We start from the raw sequence: 22,998 nt of genomic DNA on the forward strand, positions 1-22,998 counted from the left end.
GCTGAGAGACCTAGAGACTCACAGCATCGGTCACAGGCTATCTTCTTGTCCTAGGACTTTGGTCATTTTACCCATCCCCTTCCTCTGTCATTTCTTTCTGGTTTCATATTGATCAGATATTAGATTTCCTGGACTGATTATTTAATTTTGTTTTATTTTTCCTCCTATTTACTATTTTCCTTGGAAAATTGTTCAGCTTTCTGGATAAGTTCTTTTATTCCAGGGTAAGTTCCTCAAATTTATTATTTAACCTTTCTGTCAAACATTTAATTTTTATTGGATTTTGAATGATAGCCCTTTATTGTGCTTTGATTGACACTTTTTACTAGCATCTTATGTTTCACAATGGAAATATCCTCTCTTGGGCTTCAAAAGATACACACTATAGAGTTTTCAAACTTTTCTTCTCCATTTATTGTCTCTGTTTCCTTTGGATCCTCCTTTTTTGTTTGTTTGTTTTTGTGTCTTTCACGCCAGAAGGCTGCTGTCATGACTGGTGATCTCTGACTTCCCTATATAATTGGGAGTAAAGCACCTGAAACCTGTATGTTGTAGGGAAGGGGTCTTTCCACTGGTGGGCTTCATCTGAAGATGGTGAGGCAATAAGGGCTATTTTTATTGCCTGACGAGTTCTCGTGAGTGTTGTTCAGCTACCCTGTAGAAGACCCTCCAGCTTTCAGATGGACTGGGTGAAGGGACAGTTAGTTGCTTGGCTACTGTCATTTTGGGGAGATGGAAGCCAAGACAGAGGAGGTTCCTTTAGTTCAGTAAGTGAGTTTTAATTGCTCTGTTTTCAGTCCATCTCTATTCCTCTATTGTCTCCCCTCCCCCTCTATCTGTTCTTTGGGTCAACGTTATCTTTTACTCTTCTACTGGCATTGCAGTGGGACCTAGCAAGAGAAGAGAGAAGACCATGGAGGATCATCTGTCTTCATTTAGAAATCTAAGACAGCTACATCTCACCAACAATCTTTATCAATCACGTCCCCTTGATTTCCATCTAAACAGACTGTGTTGACTTTAAGGAGTGGAAAGTGTTACTCTCCTTTCCAACCAGACTCTGAGCCGAGCAACATCTTGCTCTGTACAGGACCCTGTGCTTTTGAATTCCCACACCTTAGGTCATCCTTTGCTTGCTGTGGGCTTATTTTAATGGATAGAAAGAAATAGGTGTACCTGGAAACAGCTGAAAATGGAGGTGCTGGGAGGTGGGCTGATGAAAGACATGCTAACACGATTAAATGTTCAAAGTCCCACTGAGTGCTAAATAGAGATTCTTTGACATTGGGTCCTTTAATCAAGTTAAAAACATTCTGCCAAAGTGAGTCTGTGCCTTTGTCTTTAGGAAGTAGGGTAGCATTTGAAGTGCGGTTGTGGAAGAGTGGAATGCATCCAGGAATCCATGAAGCAGCCACCAGTCCATTATCACCCGTAATGGACCCGAATACAAAGAATTTGATTGAAGTCCTTTGGACATCTGTGATTTGTAAATCTATTTGTGATAGCTAATGACAGTCCCTGGTTATCAGACTAGTCCTAGTCCTCCCCAGGGAGAAGAGAGATTTCTTAAGGATGCCTTGATGTATAATTAGGTGGGAATGCAGTTATATTTCTCTTTGAAGGTTCTGAGGATAATCCTCTAGCTTGCCAGCTGACCTTATTATAAAGCTATTATGCTTATGGAAACTGGTGGAGCTTTTATGATCTCCTATGAGTGTGGAGAGAGCAACGAATGGGAAAATATTCCATCAGATCAGTGCAGCAGTTTTGGAATGCCTGATTAGGCAGGAGAAAAAATTATTGTCTACTGTATGCTAGGCATTGTGCTACAATTTAAATGCATTCTCATTATTTCAGTCTTTGGAAGAATTCCGTAAATTGGGTGCTGTGATTATATACATTCTACAGAGGAGAATACTGAGATCCCATGAGGAGTAAGTGGTGGAAACAGGCATTTCAGCGAGGCTGTGTAGTGGATGAAACAGGTATGCTTCCAGTCTTCTATAATCTGATTTTGGGTGCGTGTGTGTGTCTGTGTGTGTGTGTGTGTGTCTGTGTGTATGTCTGTGTGCACATGCGTGTGTGTGTGCGCTTTTGCTTTCATTAGTTACTACCTGCAGCTCTTTATCAGAGGTCTGCACTCAGGATAGTGGAGCCAACACCTGTCAGGTGTGAGTCTCTGAAAGCTCAGCTTCTTATCTCAACTTGGGACAGCCGTGATGTATTGTTACGCAATCTTCCCCCAGAGTGGCCTCCAGGGACTACTAGGCTGAAGCTCCCAACTTTAGAACTCTGCCCAGCCTTCTCTTGTCTTGCCTCCCCACCCTTTCTTACTGGTTTCTTCTGGGTGCACTTCCTTCTTAAGTCCCTTGTACCATGAGTCCTTGTCTTGGGTTCTACTTCTAGAAAACTTGACCTATGACAGAATAACCCTGTGCATTCACTTGTTGTGAGCCTGTGCCTACCCAGCTGGTGCACGTGGGGCTGGGTGGACAGAAAATACACTCATGGTTACCGGGGGGAGGGATAAAGTAGGAGTTTGGGATTAGTAGATACAAACTACTATATATAAAACAGATAACAGGTCCCACTGTAGAGCACAGGGAACTATATTCAATGGCTTGTAATAGCCTATAATGAAAAAAGAATATATATATGTATAACTGAGTAACGATGCTGTACTCCAGAAACGAACACAACATTGTAAATCAACTACACTTCAATTAAAAAAAGAAGAAGAAAGAGATTTAAAAAAGAGAGAGCAACAACCTCACGCCAACTGTCCTCACACTGACTTGTAGCAGCCACATCACACATGCACCAGAAATTCACACATTTACCCTGGTCTTTAGACTCCACATGATCCAGATTCAACTTGCTGCTCCAACTGCCTCTCCTGCCATAACCCCCTCACTTTTGCACCTGCCATAACCCCCTCACTTTTGCAGGCACATGGCCTTTCTGCTCCTTGGATGTACCAAGCTCTTTACCACCCCAGGGTCTTCGCACTTATTCTTTCTCATCATTTTGGTCTCAGTTCAAAGGACACGACCTTAGAAAAATCTCCCCAGACCCCTCTCTCTAACATAACATCCAAGTCCCGTATCATTAAAAAATCCCCTTCTTCCATTTGATTTTCTTTCCAGCATTTATTATCTCATGATATTGCCATGTTCATTTGTTCCTTCACTTGCTCAGTGTGTCTTCTTCATGAACTGTTCCTTCTGTGAGACCGGGGACCATGTCGTGTTGTGCACGACACGTCCCTCGTGCCCGGGTCAGCGCCTGGCTCATGTTGTGCTCCATCAACGTGTGTGATGAGTTGAGCAGGCTGCCTGCAGGGAAGGGCAACGTAGCATCCTCTTCTACACCTTGTGCACTCTCTCCTCTCCATGATGTTGCGTGTCGAGAACGTCAGATTCCTGAAGGTGCAAACAGAAATGTCTGATCTCTCTCTCTGCACATGCAGCAAGGGGCAGCACATTACAGGGTATGGACAACCCGGATGGCCAACTGGTGTGCTCATGGTATTTGGTTTGTGTTTGTGCAAGTCTGTGTTGCCCTTTCAGAGACTTGATTCTAGAATTTCTGACTCAAAAGTTCTCTGCGGGTCTGGGACCCTCTCCTTCTTCTCCCTGCCCGCAGGGTGTTTTTAATTCACTCTGTCCCTCTGGCACACAGAAAGGCTACCTCCCTTCCCCCATCCTCACCCCAGCCCCTGCCTCCCAAGACCGGCTCCAATAACCTTTTCACATTGCCAGGTAGATATTTTGGTTTGAAAGTGACAAGCCTCCCCTTGGACACTTGAACTGCCTAAATATAGACCAGCTTGCCTGATGTGCTCTTTTCATAGTTCATAGTTCATACTGCTCACAGAGCAGTAGCCTGGTCACACGACTGAATGTGGAAAGATGGTCACATTCGCCGCTCTATGCCTGCTTCACCAGTTTATTGTACTGTATTGTATTGCATTGTATTGTATTTTTGGTGGCTTAAAATAACAGAACCAACGGAACTGTATTCTCTCACTGCAGAGCATAAGTTAGAAGCCTAGAGACCAGAAGTCTGATATCATGATGTCAGCAGGGCCATGCAGACAAGGGGAGGTGCCTCCCTCGCCTCTGCCTTGCTGCTGGTGCCAGCAACGCTTGCCGTTCTTTGGCGGGTTGAGGGACACTCCAGCCTCTGCCGGCATCACCACCTTCAGGTGTGTCTTGGTGTTGCTATGGCTTCCTGTGGCCTTCCTTTTTCTATTTTTTTTTCCATTTTTCATTTTTTATACAATTTTAAGGGGTAAACTCCATTTACAATTATTACAAAATATAGGGCCTATTCCCCATGTTGTACAGTACATCCTTGAGCCCATCTTACACCCAGTGGTTTGCACCTCCCGCTCCCCCACCCCTAAGTCGCCTCACCACCCCCGACTGGTAACCACTAGCTTGTTCTCTGTATCTCTGAGGCGCTGCTGTTTTAGTTTTTGTATTCACTAGTTTGTTGTAGTTTTGGATTCCACCTATACGTGATATCCTACAGTATTAGTCTTTCTCTGTCTGACTTATTTCACTCAGCATAATGACCTCCAGTAAAGTGAGAGACCGCAAACCCATAAAACAGTTCTTGGCTGACCCCGCGCAACTCTTGTGTGCACGTGTTTCTGACATTCTGCAGGAGTTTCCAGTTACTTTCTTTCTGTTTATCAATGTCATTGTTTCACAGTTGGTGTGTTTATGCCATCAGGTTCTTTTCTTTCCCTTCTGGAGAATTTATGGGGGGATTTACATGAGACCTGGGTAGTCACGGGTCAAACAGGATGCAGGACAGTCTAGAGGAGAAGGGGCCAAGTTCCAGGGCCTCGCCTGCACACAGCGAGGAAGGAAGGAGGACATGGAGCCGTAAACACAGGTACTGCAGGCCCAGCTGTCAAGCCAATGGTGGGACCACGAGGAAACAGAGCTTGCTGTGAAGCTAAGACTGGAACCGGGCGCTGTCCACATCAGAAAAAGGAAAACAGGCACAAAGGGGGAAATGTATCCCTGAGGACTCCGGGAAATGGGCAGCACGTCATGCCTGGCATTCACTGAGGTGGCTGACCACGCGTCCATGGGGCTCCCTGGTGTGTACTGGGCACTTACCTCGTCCCACCTGGCTGATGCCTGTTGCTTGTGAGTTAGGCTTTGTATCTGGCCCACTGGCTTCCCCCCAGAGGTGCTGGCAGTTGAACCATTTTTGCAACTGAAAGAGTTTCTCTAACAGACAGCCTTCCCAGCCTTCTAAGTTCCTTCTGCTGGTCTCGGATCCCGAGTCAGCGGATTGGAGCAGAAGTGAGAGGAGGGGGTGTGATGTTGTGGCCCCCAACCCCGTCAGGTAGGAGTGGACTGGTCACTGGACGGCAGGGTGGGCAAGGGCCCTGTCTATGTTGGTAAATTCTGGCAAGAGCTCAGGTAAGTCTTGGGCAGAAAAGTTTACATCCTGAGGTCCCTTGAGCCTTTCCATACATAGTTAGCAACAGGCGCTCTTTGATAGCAGGGCTGTCCACAGGAAGGCTGTTTTGAGAGCTTTTGGTGGCTTTGTCCTACTATTTCCTCTTGCTTTCCATCTTCTCGGCATACAGAGGAGTTAAACCTCCTGGTCCCCTTGTGGCTGCGGGAACCATGTGGTTTCTTTCTGGCAGTGACCCGAGATGGGAGGTCATGCGTGTCTCTTCTGAGCTGCAGGTGTGAGACCTTCCCAAACGCTCTTTTCAGCTCCACCACCAGCATCCAGCAACCCTGGGATCAGTGGTTGCTTTCTCAGCCTGGATCCTGGGGGGAAGAGAGTTGGGGAGCAACCCCTCACCACTCCTCCCGTCTGACCTGTGATGTGCAGGAAATGTGAATGGGAAACAACTTTGTTTTTAAGCAGCTGCTAAGATTTTGGATTGTTACCCAAGCAGCATCTAACCTGTACTTTGTTAACAGGGACAATATCACTTCCAACGGGGTGGAAATTGGGATGGGAGGAAATATATAGTCTACACATCTTGTAAATAAACGAATATATAAAGTATCTGTGGCACTGAACTTTCATTGAGGGGATTAAAGAAAAAATGTCTAAAAAAGACTCCTCGGGGAAGTGATAATAAAGAATGGTTTGAGAAAACCGATCTGGCTTATCCTGGATGCTACAGTGATGAATAACATAGTCTTGTGCTCGCTACGGCAGCACATATACTATGAATAACATGGTCTTTTTTAAATTGAAGTATAGTTTATTTATAATATTGTGTTAGTTTCAGGTGTGCAGCAGAGTGATTCAGTTACACTTTTTTTTTCAGATTCTTTTTTATTATAGGTTGTTATAAGATAATTGAATATAGTTCTCAGGCTATACAGTAAATCCTTGTTGCTAACCTGCTTTATATATAGCAGTATGTATCTGTTAATCCCATACTCCTAACTTATCCCTCTTCCCCCTCACTTTCCCTTTGGTAGCCATAAATTTGTTTTCTATGTCATGAGTCTGTTTCTGTTTTGTATATAGATTCATTTGTATTATTTTTAGATTCCACGTATACATGATATCATGTTGTATTTGTCTTTGTCTGTCTGACTTACTTCACTTAGTATGATCATCTCTAGGTCCATCCATGTTGCTGCAAATGTCATTCTTTTATTCTTTTTTATGGCTGAGTAGTAGTCCATTGTGTGTGTGTATATATATATCTCACTAAGCCAGTCATCTGTTGATGGGTACTTGGGTTGTTGCCAGGTCTTGGCTGTTATAAACAGATGAAGCATGGAATCTTTGACTTTCTCTGCCCCTCTCTTTATCCCTTTTCTCCCTTCTGTCTTAGCTCAAGAACACTTTTGGCTTACAAGTGCCAAGATGAATATATGTTTAAAAATTCTTAGGACAAGCTTATTCTTAAATTTTCTGTTTCTTTATCCCCATGAGTACTTCTGAATGTTCCAGGCATACTCTTGACTTTTGGTTTGGAGAAATACGTTCCATTTACCCCAGGGCCTTCGTGGTCCCTTGACTTGCCTTGAATTGAAGGGTTCTTAAAGTTTTCTTAATGTTCTTTTGTGGAGGATGAGGAAAGGACAGTCAGGGTCAGCTTGTGTCCGGGGAGTTGCCTTGAGGAATAGTGAAGGAAAAAGCACATTTAACTTTTTGGTTAAGACATTGAAAGTGTTAGCACTTAGAGTATAAAGTAAATCAGAGCTAACTTTTTCTGTCATTAAGACCTGGTTAACGAATGATTTTGAGTTGAGGGAGGAAATCCAACACAACTCTGTCAGTGAACAGGGGAGGCAGGTGTCCATGGGGCACTACTGAGCAAAATATCTCCCAACTGGAGAACATTGTCTCCTGCAGGATAAACCAAGTAGGCCAAGTATAAATGAGCCCCTGTGACTTGAAGCTATTAAATGATGCAGTGAAAAGTAAGACTCACTTCCGGGAAAATGTTCTGGAGGTGAGCCAGGGCCCAGATGGACAGAGGAGTGGTGGGGACCTAGCCAGAGTGTGGGACCCTGGTGGTGAGCGTCCGCTTGTTCAATTGACTCTTTCAGACTCAAGGTGACCCCCTTGGCTTATAATCATAGTTTAGTAAATTTTTATTAAGTGAATGTACGCATGAGGGACTACCTGTCATCAACCATGGTGACTCCCAGGGAAATCAGCTGGGCGGTGAGGATGTCCGTCCTGGAAGACAGGGTGAAGCAACACTTGGGGGAATGGTACCCTGTGCCCCTTTCTTTTTCCCGCTCTTTGTCCACTGTCCCAGTAAGTAGGCATCTTTTCTTTCATAACCTGCCTGGTGTTGAACAGTCTCCATGGCTGGCAACCTCTTTAGCCAAATTTGGGAACTCCTCTATTCTTCATCCTGCTATTCAACCAATCTTGGCTACTCCAGGTGTGATCTGTGGGCCAGCAAATCAGCCTCACCTGAGAGCTGGTTAGAAATGCCAGTCTCAGGCCTGGCCCAGGCCCACTGAATCAGAAACTGCCTTTTATCAAGGTCCCCAGGCAACTGATGTGCAGATCAGTATTTGAGAGGCTCTGCTGTACATGATTATAAAGATAACGTATCACCTCTTATAAGGAATAAAACCATAAGAGAAAAGAAAGACTCTGTAAAGAAGTAATTGCTCACATCTATGATCTAGAAAGGAAAGCATTGTGTGGGGGGATGCCCCAGAGACCCCTACACCCCCCCACCTAGTGAACCAATCACTGGCACCCCTTCCTTTGGGGAACAGACTGTCCCTGTTGGGTGTGGTGTTCATAATGCTGACTGCGTTGGAAAGAGCTGGCTTGTGTCCTTGTGACAATAAGACAGTTAGGAAGAGGATTTGCCCTTTTGTCGATTTTAAATCCACTGCTGCACAACTGTTGTGCTTGAAAAGGTTGAAGACAAATACAATAGAATCTTTCTTAACAATATGGAACCATCAAAGACCTAGAATTGCCAAAGCATTACTGAAGAGAAAGAAAGAGGCTGGAGGAATAACTCTCCCAGACTTCAGACAATACTATAGAGCTATAGTCATCAAGACAGCATGGTATTGGTACAAAAACAGACATATAGACCAATGGAACAGAATAGAGAGCCCAGAAATGAGCCCACAAACTTTTGGTCAACTAATCTTCGACAAAGGAGGCAAGAATATACAATGGAATAAAGACAGTCTCTTCAGCAAATGGTGTTGGGAAAACTGGACAGCAGCATGTAAAACAATGAAGTTAGAACACTCCCTTACACCATATACAAAAGTCAACTCAAAATGGATCAAAGACTTAAACATAAGACAAGATACAATAAACCTCCTAGAGGAAAACATAGGCAAAACATTATCTGACATACATTTCAAAAATTTTCTCCTAGTAGAAATAAAAGCAAGAATAAACAAATGGGATCTAATGAAACTTACAAGCTTCTGCACAGCAAAGGAAACCATAAGTAAAACAAGAAGACAACCTACGGAATGGGAGAAAATTTTTGCAAATGAAACCAACGAAGGCTTGATCTCCAGAATATATAAGCAGCTCATACGACTCAATAAGAAAAAAAAAACAACCCAATCCAAAAATGGGCAGAAGACCTAAACAAGCAATTCTCCAAGGAAAACATACGAATGATCAAAAGGCACATGAAAAAATGCTCAATATCACTAATTATCAGAGAAATGCAAATCAAAACTACAATGAGGTATCACCTCACACCAGTCAGAATGGCCGTCATTCAAAAATCCACAAATGACAAATGCTGGAGAGGCTGTGGAGAAAGGGGAACCCTCCTCCACTGCTGGTGGGAATGCAATTTGGTGCAGCCACTGTGGAAAACAGCATGGAGATTCCTCAAAAGACTAGGGATAGACTTACCATATGACCCAGGAATCCCGCTCCTGGGCATATATCCAGAAGGAACCCTACTTCAGGATGACACCTGCACCCCAATGTTCATAGCAACACTATTTACGATAGCCAAAACATGGAAACAGCATAAATGTCCATCAACAGATGGCGGGATAAAGAAGATGTGGTATATTTATACAATGGAGTACTAGTCAGCCATAAAAACCGACAACATACTGCCATTTGCAGCAACATGGATGCTCCTGGAGAATGTCATTCTAAGTGAAGTAAGCCAGAAAGAGAAAGAAAAATACCATATGAGATCGCTCATATGTGGAATCTAAACAAACAAGAACAAAAACAAACAAACAAACAAGAACAAAGTGTAAATACAGGACAGAAATAGACTCATAGACAGAGAATACAGACTTGTGGTTGCCAGGGGGGCGGAGGGTGGGAAGGGATAGACTGGGATTTCAAAATTGTAGAATAGATAAACAAGATTATGCTGTATAGCACAGGGAAATATACACAAAATGTTATGGTAGCTCACAGAGAAAAAAATGTGACAGTGAGTGTGTATATGTCCATGTATGACTGAAAAATTGTGCTGAACACTGGAATTTGACACAACATTGTAAAATGATTATAAATCAATAAAAAATGTTAAAAAAAAAGAATTAAAGGCTCCTCAGTATAAAGACACAAAGATATCTATTTTATTTGGAATCCATTTTATGTTCAGAACATTTCCTTAACGGAACAGTTTATTGCTCACCTGAGCACAAGGACTGTTCAGGTACCAGGTGTCTCCTTGCAGGAATTTATAAATGCTCAGCGTGAACATGTGAAGTGTGATGCTTTACAATGTGATGGTTCTCAAACTTGACCGTGTATCAGAATCTTCCACAGAGCTTGCTGAACACAGGCTACTGGCTCCATCCCCAGAGTTTCTGATTCAGTAAGTCAAAGCGGGGCCCAAGATTTTGCATTTCTAGCAGTTCCCGTGATGCTGGTGTTGCTGGTCTCAGTCATACTTTGGGAACCACTATTATAGAGAAACTTCTTCAAAACTATTGGGCCTCTCTCATTGAAGTGGGTGATCTATGTTTAGCCTTTGGTTTGATTTCATGTACATTGTGACATTACTGTTTGTTATTGCATCTTCAGCCCAGGAATTCAGATTTCTCTTGGGAAGAATCTGAGAGAGGCTGTAAGTTGTCCCTCAAAATCTCCCTGATATTTCGCTGGGCACCTGCGTTTCCCTGCCTTCTTACACCTGGGTGTGGCCATGTGACTAAGCTGCAGTGAGCTGTATGTGGGCAGGGGGGATTTGTGCCACGTCTAGGTTGTGCTCTCCGAGGGAAAGGACATCTTCCATTCTTTCTCCTTCTTGCTGCCCTGAACGTGGATACAGTGGGGACTATTTTGGACCAAGAGGAAGAGCCAACCAGATCTGCTAGACTAAGAACACAGAAGGAGCCTGGGTGCCTGGCACAGTGGAGCTCCCACATTACCCCAGTATGCTAGTGGCTGAATGGTTAGGCTCAAAATAATCACCTAACTGAGGCCACTGCTATTTTGAGTCTATGATACAGAAACCCACCTGACATTCTGACCGATGCCAGAGGATAGAGTGACTAATCTACTAACCAGAAAGAGCCTCTGAAGACTTTTTCAGAATACAGAACCATGAGAGAGTTTGCTGCAAGAGCAGCAGGGAGAACTTACTCTTTTGTTTTGCTGGGTTTTTCATTTTTATGGGATCAGAAGGAAAAACACCTGCCCACTTGACAAAAAAATAATTGTGAAAAAGGTTGGATGAAGCTGATAGAGATAAAAGATCTTAAGAGGCTTAATGTTAATCCAGATCAGATCTCACAGAAATAGAATCTATGCACAATGTGTCTATTATTTACATTCTTTTCAGGCCAAGAGCAATGCTTAGAGGGTGAACCTATAGGACTTTCAAAGGAGGGAAATATAGTCTTAGTGTACCTTGACTTGAGGGAAAAATTGAAATAAAGTCTTTCATGATAGCTTTGTGGATAAAATAGAGAAAATGAGGATTGGAGTTCACTGTGGATAGGCAGAATTGTGTCTGATTGCTCAGCCATACTTTAAAAGTTGACCCATGCTGCTGTTCTAACTAAATGTATGATTCATGTTTGACTTTAAAGCACAGAAAAACCAACTAGCAGTGGCTTAAGCCATAAAGATGGTTATTTCTCATTACAAGAACTCTAGCAGTAAGCATAACAGGCTGATTCAGAAGTTCCTTTGTCTTAATATTACCTCTGCCTGCATGCTTGTCACCTCATGGTCACAAGATGGCTGCTGTGGCTCCAGGCATAACACATTCAAAGGTAGAAGTAATGGAGTAATCAGTGTTAAGAGAGCGCATCTTAGATTGACCTTGCTTTTTTTTAGTGGAAGCAAAACATTTCCCCACGTTCCTTCTTGTACATGTCCCTTTGTGTCTCACTAGCCACCACTAGCTACAGGGAAACTGGCATATTGGGTTTCTGGCTTTTCTTGGCTGATATAATGGAAAGTGAGCAAGGAATAAGAAAGTTGAGAGAAGTGGCTGGCTATTGGATAAGTTGACCGATTATGGCTGCCACACCAGGAGGGAGGACCTGGGGGTACTTGTAGAGTTTTGCGGTGCTAGCACAAATGGAGCATTTATTAACAACTTGAAAAAGTCATAATTACAGCATTTTTAAATGATGCCTGGTGAGAACAGAATTAATATCTCGGATGACAGAATTCGATTTCAAAATTTATATTTTTCCCCAAAGATAAAATCTTTACATATAGATGAAACATACAGTACCTCAGCACCGAGGCATATGTGGCTTGACATCAGTCAATGTGGAAAAAGCCTTTGGGGTTTAAGTTGGTCGCTGATTTCAATATGAGTAATTGAGAAAAAGCATCTGACAAAATTCACACAAATGAAAATACACAAATTGTAACTTAGTTAACAGAAAATCTTTGTCCTTTTTTGTGATTTTATCTCTACTTCTGTAACTCATTTATTCATTCATTCAGGATAGCTTCACTGAATGTATTCTGCAGGCAGGGCACAGCACCAGGTGCGGGACAAACAGCAATGTGAAAAAGTAGAAAACACCTAAATATATAGAGTCGGTTAATTAGAAAGAGTGATAAATCCCACAAAAATAAGAAGTCGAAGAGACTAAACTGAGCAAGCGGAGGTTCAGACTCGACCCCGGGGACGCAGGCGCTTGCTGTGAGGAAGTGGTAATTCTGCTGACACAGAGAGGATGAGAAAAGTGGGCCAAGCAGGTTCACGGGGAGAAAGCAGGTACCGGCAGAGAGAACGCGCTTCTGAAGGTGCTGACGCGGCGAAGAGCGGGCAGCTGGAGGAAATGCTAGTCCTGTGTGGTTTTGAGTGGAACCGGGAGGGGCGTGGGAGGCGGACGGCGTCCAGAGGGGAGGCTGCAGAATCGTGCAAAGACTGGCTGTGTGGGCCACACTAGGACATCAGTCTTTATTCCAACAGCATCAGAATGCATTGCTCTGCCCCGTGGAGATCCCCCTGGCTGGTGTGCACACGATGAGCAGGAGGGCGCAGAAAGGATGCAGAGAAACTGCTTCATAATGTATTGCCCTTTCAGACATAGGAATGCTGGCAGCTTGGACTTGGGAGAGGAGGGGAGGGGAGAGCAGATATTTAGGATTTGGAGATGGAGCTGTTGTGAGGTGAGGGAGAGGGAGGTTTCCAGACTGACTCCTTTTTGTTCTGACTTTTGAGACTGAGTGAAGGGATCTCCAGGCACTGAGAAAGGACAGTGGAGGGAGAAAGGTGGGAGGGAGGGTTCAGGTCAGTTTGGGACACACTGAGGGGTAGGATCCTGTGAGCCAGAGGGGCTCTCTCGGCCTACGACAGCTGGATTTACAGGCCTGGAGCTCGGAAGAAAGAACGTCTGGCCAGGAATCAAATGTGTGGCCATCTGCTTAGAGACAGTGAGGAACCAGGGCGTGGATGAGGCTGTCCAGGTAGGGCGCACATGGAGGGAATCAAAGCAGACCTCTGGCCAAGCCTTGAGGAGCCAACATTCAAGTCTGCGATGAGGAGGAAGACCTGCAAATTATTACCCAACCAAACTTGGGTCCTCTCACCCACGCGCAGTCAAGCCAATTACTGGCACCAGGTTGTAGTAAAGGAAAGAGCAGAGTTTACTGCAGGCGCCAGACAAGGAGAAGGGGGAGGGGGCTTGAGCTCTAAAATCCCAAACTCTCCAAAGGGTTTCCGCAAAGCCTGTTTAAAAGCCAGCTGAGGGAGAGGGGTTGCAGGGTGTGTGATCAGCTCATGCACGATTCTCTGATTGGTTGGCTGATGTCAAGGTCTCAGGGCAGTGTCACAGGGGTTAACCCCATCAATCGTTAGGCGCCAGTAGGTCTGGGGGCTCATGATTATCAAGTAGTTAATTTCTTCCATTTGGTGGTGGTTCAGGAAGTGGGCATCAGATCCTCTTATCTGGGTGCTTCAGGAGCTACAGCACAGGACATGGGGAAGGCCCCATCGGGTCCTGCTCAGTGACAAAATTACGCAGAAGCTTGGGGTGTCAGGAGGCAGGAGGAGGCCAGCAGCATTTGGCATTTCTGAAGAGGAGCGCGCTGCCTGGAAGGCAGGGCCAGCACTGTTGATGCATTTGTTGGACCTGTGTGAAGTTTGGTGGATGTATAGACTTGAAAGCCTCCCCATTCCCTGCTCTCCATCTGAAATTGAAATGTAGTCTTCCACTTTGGGTTTACTGAATAATGTTTAAAATCCCCTCTTCTCAACATTTGAATTATGTGGGTTTGCCCTTTGAGCTGTCTCACTTTGTAAACCACTCAACCTAAATTACTTCTGGGTGATGATTTTCCCCCCTTGGTGAGCCGGTGGCCCAGAATAGTTGAGGAAGTTCCCAACCCTCAACGCTGGAGGTTTGCATTTCAAAAGACCCTTCAGCAGCCGGCCAGACGCACTGCAGGTTTGCAGTCAGCCTGTCTTTTCACTTCCTCTGGCAGAGGAGCAGCCAGGCAGCTTGAGAAAGGAGCAGGAGGACGGGGTGTTGACCTCGAGTTGGCCCCGCTCCACTGTGCATTTCAAAGCAGATTAGGAGACACTTTGAACAAGCCCTCACTGCTGTCAGGTGTCTCTCCCAGCGCCTCAGGTGGAACGGGAGATGAGGGCCATGAATTGTTAATGCTGATCCAAACGGGGTTCTCAGTAATTCCTGCCCCGTCTCTTCTCTGGGTGAACGTCACCTTCTGCACAAGGGCAAAAGGCAGTCCTTAAAGGGAAGCGCAGAAGTGATCACTGACAAATTAGAGAGATGAGAAATTCAAGTTCGTTCTTTTTTTAGGTCACGACTTTTTCATACTTAATAGGTATATGTAAATCTTGCCTGATACTTTCCCTGCCTTCCAGCAGCTGGAGATGATTTCTTATGAAGCAGTTGGTGTGGGATCATTAATCATTTTAGTTGCTGTGCTCAAGTAACAGCATTTGGGAAGTGTAGAATTGTGTGTCCTAAAGCACTATTTTTTTTAAGTTGAAAGTATCTTAGAAGTTGCAGAAGCGCCTATCTCTCTTTTTTAATTTTTATTTTTTATTGAAATACAGTTGTGTAGTAGGGAAGAACAAGGCTGGCTCCATGTTAGACCTGTTCCTTCGACTCTAACCCTGTGCTCCGCTGCCTGTGCTGAGTCATGCTGGTTCTGCACCTTTTATAAAAGAATATCACCTAGAGCCTGAAATACACAAGACAGTCCATTCTCAAGGCTCTGACCTTTAAGGGTAGAACACATTTCCACTCATATAGACATAAAAAGTTGAAGAGAGAATAACATCTTTCTCATTGGAGGTTTACAGGAACATCATGACCTGACCTAGGTAGACAGCAGCAAGAACAAAGGATTCCTACACCAAGCAGTTTGCCACAACCAACCACACCTCTTCCCCTTTTTAGTATAAAAGGAGCCTGCATTCTGACTTGGGGAGGATGGTTCTCCAGGATGTTAGTCTCCCATCTTCTCAACCTGCTGGCTTTCCGAATAAAGTCATTATTCCTTGCCCCAACACCTCATCTCCTGATTTATTGGCCTGTCATGCAGGGAGCAGAACGAGTTTAGATTCAGTAACATTTGGTTTACAATATTGTGTTAGTTTATGGCGATTCAGTTACACACACACACACACACACACACATATTCTTTATCAAATTATTTTCCAGTATAGGCTATTACAAGATACTGAATATAATTCCCTGTGCTATACAGTAGGACCTTGTTGTTTATCTATTTTATATATACTAGCATATATGTGTTAATCCCAAACTCCTAATTTATCCCTCCCTGCCTTCTGCCTTTGGTAACCGTAAGTTTGTTCTCTATGCCTGTAAGTCTGTTTGTTTTGTAAGTGAGTTCATTTGTGTCCCTTTTTTAGATTCCACATATAAGTGATATCATGTGATATTTGTCTTCCTCTCTCTGACTTACTTCACTCAGTATGATCATCTCTAGGTCCAACCATGTTGCTGCAAATGGCACTGTTTTATCCTAAAGCACTTTAAACACACACGCACACACACGGAGAGAGAACTATGGCTTACTACACTTGTTTTTTTTCAAGTACTTACTTTGTGTCATTGACGTTCTGTAAATTCTGCCCCTCTTCCTGCCAGACCCACTGCCAGCTTTTTGGACATGCTGTTTCTTCCCTCTGCAGACCCCTGCCTTCGCCCCTTCCTTGCTAAGTACATTCTCTCCAAGTCCAGTGACACCTGGCAGTGAAAGAAGGAATAATCAACTGCAGCTGAGAAATATTCCCCAGCGATCTTTGTAATACTGATATTTCAGCCTCGTGTCAGGGAGAGAAATGAACAGATTGCTCACAGGAAGAGGTTTCCATTTTCCAATCCAAAAAAATGTAAACAGAGTACACAGGAAAGGATTAGGGAAAAAAGAGAGGTAATAAGGCTTTTTTAATTTTATCAGCACAGGAATCCAAAGTCATGGGGTTTATAAGGACCTTCAGGGGTCATTTAGTTCAGTGGGGACCTGAATTATTTTAGACAGGTGGTTGTCTATATCTGACTTTAAATGGCCTCCAGGGGAAAATTCCATCACTTCCCTCAGTAACCAGTTCCAGGCCGTAATAATGGTGATGGAAATGAGGGTGGTTTACCCTGAGAGGGCTGCGGCGTGACTGCCAGTTAATGAAGAGCCGATGGGCAGGACCGCGCTGTTCACATCTGGGGTTTTCTAAGTTTATCCCTCTTTTCTAACTCTCTCATGTTAACCTTCGTTTTACAACCTGGACAGTCCAAAGGCTCCCTCCTCCTGGCTCCGAACCCAGTCCTCTTTCTGTATTTTAAACTAGTTTCTTTCTGTTTGGGCCTTAGGGGAGAGGAGGTGAGCTGGCCCCCTCCTGCTCTGGGCTACCTTTCATGGACTAAGAAATTGGAATTGCTGTTTCAGATCTGTCTGCAGTTCGTTCTTCACTGCTTACTCAGTAGGACTGGCATTGGTAACGGAAATCAGGACAAAGAATTAAGGCAGAGCTGCTCATGATCTTGCCACATCGATGGCTCAGACATTCCAGTTTTTTAGGGGAATAGGTAATTAGGTTTATCTATTTGTTTTTAGAGGAGGTGCTGGGGATGGAACCCAGGCCCTTGTGCATGCTAAGCACGCACTCTACCACTGAGCTGTACCCTCCCTTAAGTATTTATTTTTCTAGGGGCTTCCTTTTAGTACTGGTCCATACATCTACGTAGTTTTTCTCAGATATACTTTAATGTTCTGTTTTTAAAAATTTAACGTCGTATGTTCAGCCTTTGCCTTTTCCTCAGAACCATTTTACAAATCAGTGCACACAAGTCCAGCATTGGTTTTCCATAATGTACATCACCATTCTCTTCGTCTTGGGCATTTAAATAATTCCCAAGTTTTAAAAACAAAATAAAGAAGCTGGTGTCTGAGCAAGTAGAAGTCTCCAGCCATCCCCAAAGCTGGCAGCTGGGCAGAAAGGGGCGAATCACAGTAGGGTCTCTGGGGTCTTACTGAGGTTCAGACTCCAAGCTCTGCAGGAGGCAAAGCCCTGATCTTTCCCCAAAACAGTTGAACCAAATCTCACTCCCAAACTCAGCTCGACTGTAGGTTAGACCGACTCACCACTGTCCCTTCTACCCTGGCCCCACCAGCCCACCCTCAAATTTCAGCAAAAAAAAAGGAAAATGTTAAAAGGAACCAAGTGGAAATGCTACAACTGAAAATATGTATCAGAATTGATTTTTGTAATTGAGTTGATAGACCTAACAGCAGGCAAGGATCAGGGAGCATGGAAACAGGTGAATGGAGGGTATACAAGCTGAAAAGAATGAGGATATAAGAATGAAAGCTCAGAAAGGACATCTGAGACCTGTGAGCTAATGTAAGTACAGTAGGAGTCCTGAGAAGAGACGAGAGAGGGAAGGGGGCAGAAAATACGACTGAAGAGATAATGGATGCAAGTTCCCCCAGCCGATGATACGTAGGTACCTACAGGTCCAAGAACCTCAGTGAACCCCAAGCAGGATAAATTCAAAATAAACCCTAGGCAAACAGCGTCAACTTCCAAAAAACAAGGATAAAGAGGAAACTGTAAAATTAGCCTGAAGAAGATGTATTACTTACAGAATGGCAGAATTCTCACCAGAAATAATATATGTAATGTGTAGCTTACTTACATGTATTCTTTTAAAGGCTATTGGCCATTTAAAATAGCAATAGAGATGTATTAGGGGTTATAACATATGCAGAAGTCATTCTGTGACTACAAGAGCACAAAGGCTAGGAGAGGGACTAAATACAATCAGGCTGTCATACGTTTCCTAAGTTATTTGTAAGATAGTTTCACGTTATTTTACTGTGAGAGCTAAAGATTCATATTTTAATCTCTAGATCAATCACAAAAAATAACACAAAGTATATTTTAAATTTAAAAATTAAAATTAAATCTAAATTTAAAAAAATTTTTTAATCTAAATTTTATCCAAAGTATATTTTAAATATAAAGTGGAATACCAAAACAATAAAAGCAAAACAAAGCTTGATTATCCCAAAAGAAAGCAGGAAATTAGGAAGAGGAAAAAGGAGAAATACAGGAAATAGGCAAAAAATACCAAGATGGTACCTTAAATCCTGCTGTATCAATAGTGACATTGAATGCAAATGGACTAAATGTTCCATACAAAAGGGAAAGAATTTCAGATTATATAAAAAAGCAAGATCCAATTATATGCTATTTATGTGAGACAAACTATAAAAGAGATAGGTTGAATTTATGACAAAGGAGTCAAAAACACACAGTGGGGAAAGGACAGTCCCTTCAGTAGATGTTTTTGGGAGAACCAGACAGCTGCATACAAAAGGATGAAACTGGATGACTGTCTTACACTATACACAAAAACTAACTCAAAACGGATGGAAGGCTTGATTGTAAAACCTGAAAGCGTAAAACTTCTAGAAGAAAACGTAGGTGGTAAACTCCTTGACATTGGCCTTGGCTATGATTTTTTGGATTTGACACCAAAAGCAAAGGCAACAAAAGCAAAAACCAGCAAGTAGGACTTTATCAAACTACAAAGAGTCTTTGCAGTAAAGAAAACCATCAACAAAAGCTGCTGAATAGGAATAACTATTTACAAATCATATACCTGATAAAGAGTTAATATCCAAAATACAGAGAACTCATACAACTCAATAGCAAAAGAGCCAGACAATGTGATTTTAAAAGGGCAGAGGATCTGAATAGACATTTTCCCAAAGAAGACATACAGGTGGCCAACAGACACATGAAAAGATGCTCACCATCACTAATTATCAGGGAAATGCAAATCAAAGCCACAATGAGATATCACCTCACACCTGTTAGGATGGCTGCCATCAAAAGACAAGAAATAACAAGTGTTGGTGAGGATGTGGAGGAAAGAGAACCCTTGTGCACTGTCGGTGAGAATGTAAGTTAGTGCAGTCACTATGGAAACAGTATGGTGGTTTCTCAAAAAAAAATTAAAAATAGACTACCACATGTTCCAGCAACTCCACTTCTGGGTATTTTACCTGAAGAAATTGAGAACACTAACTAGAAAAAACGTAGGCACCCCCACGTTCACTGCAGCATCATTTGCAATAGGCAAGATGTGAAAACAGTCTAAGTGCCCATGCATAGATGAATGGATAAAGGTGTCATATATATGCACACGATGGAATATTACTCAGCCATAAGGAAGAATGAAATTTTGCTACTTTGCCATTTGCAGCAACATGGATGAAACTTGAGGGCATTATGCTAAATGAAATAAGTCAAATAGAGACAAATGCTGTATGATATCACTTTTATGTGGAATCTAAACAAAAAAAACAAAAAAACAAAAAAACCAAGTTTGCAGATTCAGAGAATAGATTACTTGTTGCCAGAGGCTGAGGGCAAGGCCTGGATGGTGGATAAAGTGGGTGAAGAGACTCAGAAGGTACAAACTTCTAGCTATAAAATAAATAAGTCATGGGGATGTAATTAAAAAATAAAAAGACCAACTGATGGTGGGCAAAGAAAGCTGGTTTGGTTTTATTAATATCAGAAAAATAGACCTCAGAATAAGGAATGCTGCCAGAGACAAAGAGGGAAAGCTCGTAACGGTGATGAAAGGGTCAAGTCCTCAGTGAGACATGATGACCATAAGTGTGTGCACATCTAGTGACATAGACAAATCTGCCATCATGTAGGGTATTGGAAATTGGGTTTTTTTTTTTTTAACTTTTGGGGAGGAGTAATTAGGTTTTTTATCTATTTTTTTTAAAGGAGGTGCTGGGGATTGAACCCAGGACCTTGTGCATGCTAAGCATACGCCCAACACTGAGCTACACCCTCCCCCCTTGAAAATTCTTGTAAGGTCTTTATACTCCCAACTCACACACAACTTTGTACTCCCTTGATGTCCTTCCTTCCACGTATGGACCTTCCAGTACTGACCAAAGCCTCTGGGCCTTTTGCAGGCAGGGTCACGCCTCTGGAGCTACGAGAGAGGTTGGAGTTTGTCCCATGACCTGAGCAGGTGAGCCCTTTACTGCAGGGCTTCTTGCTGGGCGGCCACGTGTGGAAAGATGTGGACACTCAGACCTCCTGGCCACCAGGTGGGGCCTGTCCCTCAGCCGTGACGAGCCTGCTGTTTCCCCCAGTGACCATGACTTGTTGGTGTGACGTGATGTGGAACATATGGGAAAGCTCTGTTTTGTCATTTTGTTCCCCCCCCACCCCATGCCTTCCCACTGCTGGTCTGTTCCCGTTGCTGTGCACTGGCTTGTGTTCTGTGCAGAGCATTCTATGGGGCCCCCTGTCATCTGTGGGGCCAGTGGGGTCCTGACAACCTGAGGCTGTTCTGTATCATAGAGGGGCTGGTGACGGCTGCAAACGTCACCCCGGGCCATTCTGGAAATGCTGTGTGGGGCTGAGGGCACCCTGTGAGTCCCAGTCCAGGACTTGGTGGTGCTACCCATTACCTGGGAGACGGTGGTATGGGCTTTCCTGTAGACAAAACCAACTGTTAAATGCAGGTAGAAAGAGCTGGGCCTAACTTTTTCTGCCCTAGATAAAGAACAGGTAACATTTCTGAGCTCAGGACTGTTAAAGAGATTATGAAGCTCTGGAGTCCTTTTGGAAAGAGGTCAGCCTTGAGACCAAGTTATCAGAAGTGCTGAGCCCCGAGGCAAATAATAAAAAAACTGAAAAGGTTCCTTCTTGGGGTTAAAACAGAAACTTGTCAGTAAAAGAACAGAGGGGAGAGAGACCTGCAAGTCCAGGACACGAGCTGGTGAGGGGCATCTCAGGGATGCTCAGTCACTGGAAGGTGCGTCAGGAGCCGGTCAGGCCCAGGTGGCCTGTGGTGATGTCAGGGGACTGAAGGACAGCTGAGGAAAGGGTGGGTGGGCATGCTGTCTCCAGGAATGCAGAACGCTGCTTTCACAAGAGGCAGAAATGCAGAAAGAGGGAAAAACTCAATGAACACAATGAACAGGAAAGAAAAAAACAAGGTTGCCAACGTTGGTGTCTGATCCCTTGACTTCCTTCAAAATTATTGAGGATCCCAAAAGGGTTTTGTTTATGTGGGTTATGGCCGTTGGTATTTACTGTCTCGGAAATTAAGATGGAGAAATTTTAAGAATAGTATTTATTCATTATTGTATTCATCATAATTAATGATACAATAATATGTTATTTATTTAATATTTTAAACTCCTAACATTTAAAAATAAGTAACACATTTTAATGAAAAATTGCCAATTTTTTCCCCCAAAATAACAAAAAATTAGTGAGAAAAGACTGGTGTTGTTATACAGATTTGTAAATATTTTTTAAAGTCTGACTTAGTAGAGGATAGCTGGGTCCTTCTATCTGCTTCTGCATTCAACACGTTGCCGTGTATTGCTATAATTGAGACATGTGAAGGAAACTCTGTCTTAAACAAATATGTAGTTGGGAAAGGGAGGAGTACATTACTAGCCTCTTTAAGTAATTGTGGGTATTCTTCGTTACTATACGAAAACGTGATGATTGTTTATTAAAGAGTAGTTATAACGTGGACTCTGAAATCACATCAGTGAAATTTCCATACCCTGCTACATTAGAATTCATTGTTCTATCTTGTCTTTTAAACAGATCTTTTCCCTGTGCAGGATTTTGTAATATCACGTGTTGACCACTTGAAAAAATACTGGTTTACTGAGTCATTAAAATCTTCCAAATGTTGACGTATTTCATTATAAAATATGAAAATATTACGTTGGTTAATAACACCACTAATGAAATCAGAAAGGTTTTAAATAAGTATTGGGAAGTCATCAAGCTCGTGATGACTACTACAACATTTTCCAAAATTCTAACATTCACTTGAAAACTTGAATTTTGTCTTTGGCCAAAAATACCATCAGTTGTTTACCTTCAAGTGACAGGCTTGCTTTGCTTACGTTCAGGAAAACGTCTGCCTAAATCCCTAAATGTGTGTAGTTTGTCAGCTTTCCTTTCAAATGAATGGAGTGTCCTAGGAAAAAGTGGCTCCTTCAGCTGGCAACTCAGTCAACTGCACACATGCTTCCCCTCCAGATAATCATCACACTCGGTATGAAGCAGACGTGTTCCCGTTTTGTTGCTCAAGATACTAGGACAACACACATTGAGGAGTCAAGTTTTAATAAAATGAGTAGGTGTTTTCCTGCTTCACCAAGAATATTCTGAAGTGGAGATGCTTTTGTTTCCTTTTTTTTTTTTTATTGTCTTTTTTTTCTTTTTTTCTTTTTTAGCTGAGATTACAAGCTGATGAAGAATGCTTTGGCTACTAGCACAGTCTGATGCCTCTCTGCTGTGATTCATATTAAAATGTCCCCAGCTTTGCTCATCATTGTAGTTTGTTTTTGTTTTTGTTTTTGCACTGTCCATACAAATGTCAACTATGAAAAAGGGAATAATGTCTTGGTATTATTATGAAAATAGTTTTGACCTCACAGATCCCCTAAAAGAGTCTTGGAGCCCCCCCTTCCACAGACCACATTTTGAGAACCACTGCTCTAAAGTACAGATGGAAAAACTTCTACATGAGAAGG

At 43.1% G+C, this 22,998-nt stretch overlaps 3 long non-coding RNA genes across 3 annotated transcripts; 1 reads left to right on the plus strand and 2 right to left on the minus strand.

The window, feature by feature from the left end:
- Positions 1-3,129: 3,129 nt before the first annotated feature.
- On the minus strand, positions 3,130-5,271 carry LOC140686697 (uncharacterized). Its single transcript, XR_012060500.1, has 2 exons — positions 5,136-5,271; positions 3,130-3,422 (listed from the first exon to the last, which is right to left on the minus strand). It is a non-coding gene; the product is annotated as an uncharacterized lncRNA (long non-coding RNA).
- A 2,545-nt stretch (positions 5,272-7,816) lies between these two features.
- On the minus strand, positions 7,817-20,656 carry LOC140686700 (uncharacterized). Its single transcript, XR_012060503.1, has 3 exons — positions 20,316-20,656; positions 15,999-16,142; positions 7,817-7,907 (listed from the first exon to the last, which is right to left on the minus strand). It is a non-coding gene; the product is annotated as an uncharacterized lncRNA (long non-coding RNA).
- On the plus strand, positions 20,338-22,794 carry LOC140686701 (uncharacterized). Its single transcript, XR_012060504.1, has 2 exons — positions 20,338-20,535; positions 22,699-22,794. It is a non-coding gene; the product is annotated as an uncharacterized lncRNA (long non-coding RNA).
- The last annotated feature ends 204 nt before the right edge of the window (positions 22,795-22,998 follow it).

This window comes from Vicugna pacos, chromosome 17 (assembly GCF_048564905.1).
Source record: "Vicugna pacos chromosome 17, VicPac4, whole genome shotgun sequence".
NCBI classification, from domain to species: Eukaryota; Metazoa; Chordata; class Mammalia; order Artiodactyla; family Camelidae; genus Vicugna; species Vicugna pacos.